We start from the raw sequence: 7988 nt of genomic DNA on the forward strand, positions 1-7988 counted from the left end.
TTTGTGTAGGGAACCATAACAACTTCAGGCTCCGGGGGAGGACAGGATCCAGGAGAGCTGAGTGAGTGTGGTTTGAGCAGACTGTTCCCATTCCAAAGGAAGCTAGTTTCCTCCAGCCAGCCCCATTATTTGAAGTAATAAGTGTTGTCAAACCTGACCTGTTAGACCTATCAGAGAAGTAGGAAGAAAGACTTCCTGCAGGACAGGGGCTAGACTTTGAAGACGTTCCACAGGAAGTACATGTGTTTGAATAGCTTTTAAATGGAAGATGGGGAATATTTGCTATTTTAAGCTGTGTAGTTCATTTTTCATAGTTTAAAATTAATCTGTGCTGGCCACTAAAAATGCTCGGTAAAATGTGAATGAGAGTTATGTAATCATTCTAGTATTTGCTCTCAGGAGAATGATTACTGCTCTGCATTTGTAAATCTTAGGGAGAAAATAAATACTTCTGGAAACAGTATTACGTTAGACATGAAGAATTTGTTTCTGTTAGGTGAGGCGTTTCAACCAAACAGAAGTAGCTAAGGAGAGTAGAGCCTGGCTTTACACGTTGCTTTGGCCAAACCCAGCCAACTCCTTGAAGCCGTGACTGTTGCCCTGGCTTCTTGGGAGCCTGGAGGTGAATCTTCCCATCGTCCCTCTTCTAGTTCTCCGTGCCTCCTCCTTGTCTGGGCCTCTACTGGGCCTTGGTGTCTGAACCACTTGCCATCTTCTGTAGGGAAGTGTGTAGTCAGATTGCTGCCCTAGGATGCAGCCTGGGCCAGGGCACACTGTGCCCTTTGCCTTTAGGGCCATAGAGTTGTCAATATAGGGGAGAGGCACCTTAGGTCTGTCCCCTTGACACAGCCTTCCTACCTGGTTATGCTGGTGCTTGCCAAGATACTTAAGAAAACCAAGGCACTCAAGAATTCTGCAGTCCCCAGATAGGATGTCTGATGGAGAGAACAGGCTAGCATTCTTGACAGAAATGCCTACCAGCCATCTTTGGTAGTGTCCTGGTCCGTAGCTCCCTGTACTTACTCTAGGAAAGTGAATTTCTTTCAGGATAAATCCTCACATGGATTACTGGTTAGTCTTTGTATCACTCCCTTCAGCCTAATCAGGCTGAATGATCATGCTCAGTGCAAAAAGGTGTTTTGCTGTCAAGTTGTTTCAATGCGTTTCCGGTCTCCCCCAGAATGGTATAGTTGCTTAAAGCTAGTACTACAGTCTTGACCAGTGTAAACATACTTAATTATTGCAGCTTAAAGAATCCAGCTGCTTCTACTCTTCATGAATATGCTCAAACAAAAATGTGTTTTTCTATATTTAAACCTGGCAAATTATGAATTCAGATGATAAAAGCTCACAATTGTTTGGTGTCCATATACTCACATTGTGAACATATTTCACTCATTTAGACTTAGTACTCTTGATGAGAATGCTCAGGTTGAAAAAGGCTGGCCTCACCAATCCAACATCTGTGGCAACATGGAACTTATGTTTCACTTATTTGATGTATGTTGTGATCTAGGGGGAATGAAGTGAAGTTTATATTTGAACTGTCTGTGGGGTGGGTGGGCAGGGGAGAAGGGATTGCTTAAGCAAATAGTGGAGTGATTGTGGAACAAGATGTCTGCATAAGACGAGAAGTTATTTTCATGCATCATAGAAGCATTCTTCTACCTGTGAGTGATTGTGCTAACTGTAAATCATTTATATCTATACATTAAAGCAGGTTCCCTTGATTAGGCAACATTTGGTTAGCCAAGCCCGTTATTGTTTGTACTTGAAAGAAATAAAGCTGCATTTCCTTAAAAATTACATTCTGTAGTTGACTATTTTGTTGTTTTTTTCCCCCAACTAATTCCAAGGAAACTTTTCAAAAGCGAGTGTTTTAGAATGCATCTTTAGAAATGAACTGCCCCTCGAGTGATCTAAAGTGACTCTGTTCTTCTGCTGTTTCTGCATGTTCTAGAATGTAAGTCTAACAATGTAACAATTTCTGAATGAGATCCAAGAGGGAAAACAATAAATTTAAAAGTAAAATGCAAGGAAGGATTTTGGTGACCCTCATGAATAGATGCAGATGGAGCGAAAGTACGTTTATGCAGGGTGGAGACCTTGGGATCAGCTTCCTCTCTTTTGCCCTCCTCTGTTGAGCACATCCCCAAGTTGGTTCATTCTTTCTTCTTAATTTAAACTTGTAGGACTCCTTGTCATCAAACATGGTCCTGTACTTTTGATCCCCAGCAGCACCATGACAGGGCAGATTGTCCTTCCTGTTTTACAGATGAGAAGTTGAGGCTTGCGCGGAGCAGCTAAGCCCGCGAGCCACACGGGCACCTAGAGCCCGTGCTTCATGACAAGAGAAGCCACCGCAATGAGAAGCCCACGCACCACAACTAGAGAAAGCCCGCGCGTAGCAACGAAGACCCAATGCAGCCAAAAATATAAATAAATAAATAGGTAGATAAATTTATTTTAAAAATAAAAGGAGTTGAGGCTTGAGAGAGTGGCTCATTGCTTAGAGGAGTAGTAAGTAGCGAGGATGAGGCTGGGGCCCTGATGTTTAGCCTCTGCAGACCTGGATTTTTCCTGCCTTTCCTTGTTTCCCTTCCCATTTTCTCTACTTCAGACTCTTCAATCCAGACTGGGCCCACTGCCGTCTGCCTTCGCCACTCATGTGTACCTCTTGAGCCACCGTGGACTCTGCTTCCAGGGCCTCTCCCCAACCACTCTTTTGAGCCCGTATCTCTGTTCAACAACCTTAGTGACTCCCTGTTAGCAGCAGCGGGTGTCTAGCTCTATCAGTGTAATTGAGTCCCAGCTCATCTCTTCAAAGGACTCTTGCTCTTTTGTTTCCTGCCTTTGCGCCTTGGGTCTTCCCACGTCCTCGTGGGGAAGCCCTCTGTGCTCTTTCCAACCTGTGTTTGGGCCAGCCTGTAGGATCCCATTAACCTCCCACCATCTTTAAAGCCTCTGGTGACCACCACCCCCCACTGGGCCTGACTCAGTGTTTTGTTCCAGGGTAGGTAGGTGTGCAATTCATTTGGCAATTCATCATGTAGTACCTTTTGCAGTTGGCAAACCATTCACTTTTACCCTTAAGCCATACATTTTTCAAAATTTAGGTGAATGCTTTGTCTCTCCAGTAACATTTTAAGATTGAGTTCTTACAAGATGCTCAATAAATTCTTGATATTTTAATAAATTCCATGAATTATCTTAGGGGCTACATGTTATGGAGGAAAAATAACTTGAGAATGTCAGAGCCTTGAAGCAAAATGAAAGACCAATTACACACAGCTCTCCCTCTCTTAGACTTCCCTGCTCTGCCATATTTTTTTTTAATTAAAGCATAGTTGATTTACAATGTTGTGTTAATTTCTGCTGTACAGCAAAGGGATTCAGTTATATATAAATTCTTTTCCTTATTCTTTTCCATTATGGTTTATCACAGGATATTGACTATAGTTCCCTGTGCTATACAGTAGGACCTTGTTTATCCATTCTATATATAACAGTTTGCATCTACTAATCCCAAACTCCCAATCCATCCCTCCCCCACCCCACTACCCCTTGGCAGCCATAGGTCTGTTCTCTTTGTGAGTCTGTTTCTGTTTCGTAGGTAAGTTCATTTGTGTTGTATTTTAGATTCCACATACAAGTGATATCATATGGTATTTGTCTTTTTGAATTTTACTTTTTTATACGCAGGTTCTTATTTATTTTATACATATTGGTGTATATATGTCAATCGGTATTTGTCTTTCTATGTCTTCCTTTAGTATGATAATCTCTAGGTCCATCCATGTTGCTGCAAATGGCATCACTTCATTATTATTTTATGGCTGCGTAGTACAGTAAGTCCCTTGCACACGAACAAGTTCCATTCTCAGAGTGCGTTCTTAAGTCCAGTTTGTTCGTAAGTCCAACATAGTTAGCCTATGTACTCAACTAACACAATCGGGTATACAGTACTGTACTGTAATATGTTTATAATACTTTTCACACAAATAATACATAAAAAACAAATAGTTTTACAGTACAGTACCTTGAAAAGTACAGTAGTACCGTACAACAGCTGGCATACAGGGGCTGGCATCGAGTAAACAGGCAAGAAGAGTTACTGACTGGAGGAGGGAGAGGGTGTGGGAGAGGGTAGAGCTGAAGGATCGTCAGCAACAGGAGACGGAGGGCAAGCTGCAGTTTCGCTCACGCCTGACGCTGATGGCACAGGTTCTGGTTCCTTGCTGGATTCAATTCTGTCTACCCTCTTGCTTCCAGACATCCTGGGCTTGAAATAAAGATACTGTACTACTGTACTCTATTCAGGACTGTACAGTAAAGTACACAAAAAAGCACAACCACTTGCAGAGGATGCACGCACATTCACATCTTTGAAAGTTTGCAACTTGAAGGTTTGTATGTAGGGGACTTACTGTATTCCATTGTATTTGTCTACCACATCTTCTTTATCCATCCATTTTTGGACATTTAGGTTGTCTCCATGTCTTGGCTATTGTGAATAGTACTGCTATGAACATAGGGGTGCATTGTTCTGCCGTGTTCTATAAACATCTAAAGTGTTCTGAATACACTTGAACAATGTTTGACGATCACTCTGTGATTAGACAAGGGTAGTCCTTGCCAGTGGGATGTTCCTGTCCTTTGGGTTTTTTTTGTTTTTTTTTTTGCGGTACGTGGGCCTCTCACTGCTGTTGCCTCTCCCGTTACGGAGCACAGGCTCCGGACGCGCAGGCTCAGCGGCTATGGCTCACGGGTCCAGCCGCCCCTCAGCATGCGGGATCCTCCCGGACCGGGGCACGAACCCGTCCCCTGCATTGGCAGGCGGACTCCCAACCACTGCGCCACCAGGGAGGCCCTGTCCTTTGCATTTTAACCACATGTTCTGTTCTCTTTGTGGCAAAGATCATCTAACAATAACACAAACTTCTGGAGAAAATTACCCAGACTCCTTTATCATAACAATTTTTAATATTCTCTTGTAATCCTTATGCATATATGTATAGATTTATGTAATTACAAATCATTGTTTTGTATTGTCAGAATTGTGCTCTGTCTTTGCAATTACCATAATACTTTGTAATATTCCTTTATTACATATAATTTGCTAAACCATTCCTGTTTTGGTGAATAATTAGGTAGTTTCTAGTTTTGCTTTTTAGGTAATGCTACAGAGAACTTCTTTGCGCATGATTTCCTTAGAACAAGTTCCCAGTAGATGACTTATTGGTAAAAGCAAAGGAAATTTTTTTCTTAACATTTTTTTGTTATAGACATGGAAGAGACCATAAAACACACACGGTTTATTGAGTAGTTACAGAGTGAACACCTGTCTAACCACTGTCCAAATCAAGAAAGAACATTTCTGGGTCTCCAGGAACCTCCTCTGTTTCCAGGAAGGAACACTTTATGGCTTTTGCTTCGTATTTATCATGTGGCTTTCCAAACGGGTTAAAGGGATTTATGTTGTCACCTTACTGGATTGACTGTACATGTTTCAACACAACATCAGTGTTGAGTGGTTATTTGAAATGGCCAATTTAGTAGGTACAAAGACGTTATCTCAAGGTTGCTTTAATTGTCATTTCTTTAACATGTGAAGACATATTTTTATGTGTGCTTATTTGTATTTCTTCTGAACTCTGTCTTCATCTTTTACCCATTTATTTTTATTACATTTTCAAAAACTTGGGTAACATTGAGATGAATTATAGTCACAAATAAAATTTCACTAATCTAGGCATCACTTGAAAGTGAGAATTCAACCCAAGGCATGCATTGAAGTTTTCTTTCATTCCATAAAAAGGATTCATGTTAAGTAAACCTATCAACAATTGCTGTGTACATCCCAGTAATTAACATGATATGTCATAAACTGCATTGCCTGTCAAAGTAGGTCTAGAACTCCAGAAGAGGGCCAGTCAACAGTACTGGATATACAGAGCTGTCTTAATTTAAACTTTTCCTAATGAAGATATACCACAGATGATTAATAATATTTAAAGGAAAATGTGGGCAATCATGAATCAAAAGGTTTTTCTCCAAAACTAATGTGTTGAAATTTAAATTGAGGAACTAATTCAGAAGGCAACCAAGTACAGATTCCAAGAACATAGTCATCCTAGTGTTTTATTTTTACTCATTAATGCAGAGGGTGTTGTCAGGTGTGCTTTTATATTTCAGGCCTCTGTGAGTTCGGTGAGGAGATTTTCCATCTGTGAGGTTTTGCAGGAGAGCAAACATTCCTGAGGTTGTTAGTTCAGCAGATTGAGCTTGTTGATCATTCAAGCTTTAAGGCCATAAAGCTTGAGCTCTCTCTCTCTTTTTTTTTTTGTTTTTTGTTTTTTGTTTCTGGCTGTACTGCGGGGCTTGCAGAATCTTAGTTCCCTGACCAGGGATAGAACCCAGGCCACAGCAGTGAAAGTGCTGAATCCTAATCAGTGGACGGACAGGGGAATTCCTGCTTGAACTCTTTGAGAGGGAATCAGAAAAACAAAAAACGCTTAGGAAGGCTATGTGTCAGCTTAAGCTGACAACACTAAGCACTGTCTTCTTAATTTCTTTTTTTCTACCCCACAAGACTATGTCTTGCGAACAGGAACTGTGTCTTACTCTTCTCTGTGCCCATATTGCCTAGAACTGGCTTAATATAAACTCAGAAGGAGGGGCTGGATGGATGTGTGGGTGAATGGGCTTTGGGTTGGTCTGCATTGATTCCTATAATCCAGTGTTCCCAATGTGTGTGATATCCTTCAAGCACATTCATATCACCTGGGAACTTGGTAGAAATGAAAATTAATTGGGCCAGACCCCAGACCTAATGAATCAGAAACTCTGAGGCTGGAGTTAGGCAGGTGGTTCCTGCGCCCACAAAGGTTGAGAACCATGGCTCTTAGCTAGCCTGTTCTGCCATCTAGTGGAATCCTTGGGAATAGCATCTGGCAATGAGTTGAGCAGAAGTCGGTTGCTGTAGAATACATTAATTATACTAAGAACTTTCTTGCACTTAAAATTACAGCCACTCTGAATGTGTTTTAAAACTGGAGTTGGCTTCTACTTTATTTTCAGTTATTATAGCGCATTTCATGTCAAGACATCAGTAGGCAGACTACATAAACTCTTCCCTATTGTTTTATAAATACCTTTAATTTTGTATTAAAATTTCTCTTATCATACACTGGAATAATACACAGCTGTCAAATAATGCTATGAAGAATAATTTGTGGGGGAAGTGAAAAAACTTAAGGTGAAAAAAACAGGATTAAAAATGGCATACAGGGCTTCCCTGGTGGCGCAGTGGTTGAGAGTCCGCCTGCCGATGCAGGGAACACGGGTTCGTGCCCTGGTCCAGGAAGATCCCACATGCCGCGGAGCGGCTGGGCCCGTGGGCCATGGCCACTGGGCCTGCACGTCCGGAGCCTGTGCTCCGCAGCGGGAGAGGCCACAGCGGTGAGAGGCTCGCGTATCGCAAAACAAAAAAAAAAAAAAAAAAAAAAAAAGCTAATGGATGTTTCCGTCAGGTGACTGCTCAAATTGCTGACTTTCTCTGCTCTTCTAGGGAATTTTCCACTCAATAGTAATTGTATTTGAGAAGTCCCACTAGAGTCTGGTTTAGCTGTATTAGATGACTTGGAGCATCTGGACCTGACTTTGGGCCTCCTGTCAAAAGTTAACTCAGGGTTCTCTCTCCTTTTAAGAGGAAATCTAGGAACTTTTTTTGTCAAGTATAATTTACTTAGCACAAAGCCCACATTTTAAATTACAGACTTACTACTTAACCCTATTGTTTCGTCCCTCAGGAGGGGCTTTCTGCAGTGGTAAAGGAAAGCCAGCATCTGGATCTAGGGGCACATGAAAGGAGGGACCACATCTCTCCAGGACAGTGTGTGCTGAAATTTGAACAACTTTCTTTGGCTTAACCAACATGTTCTTGGATTTCCATGACTTAAACCAGTCCTGCTCCTTATAAGTAGACT

The sequence above is a fragment of the Lipotes vexillifer genome, unplaced genomic scaffold (assembly GCF_000442215.2).
Source record: "Lipotes vexillifer unplaced genomic scaffold, Lipotes_vexillifer_v1.1 scaffold588, whole genome shotgun sequence".
Taxonomy (NCBI): Eukaryota; Metazoa; Chordata; class Mammalia; order Artiodactyla; family Lipotidae; genus Lipotes; species Lipotes vexillifer.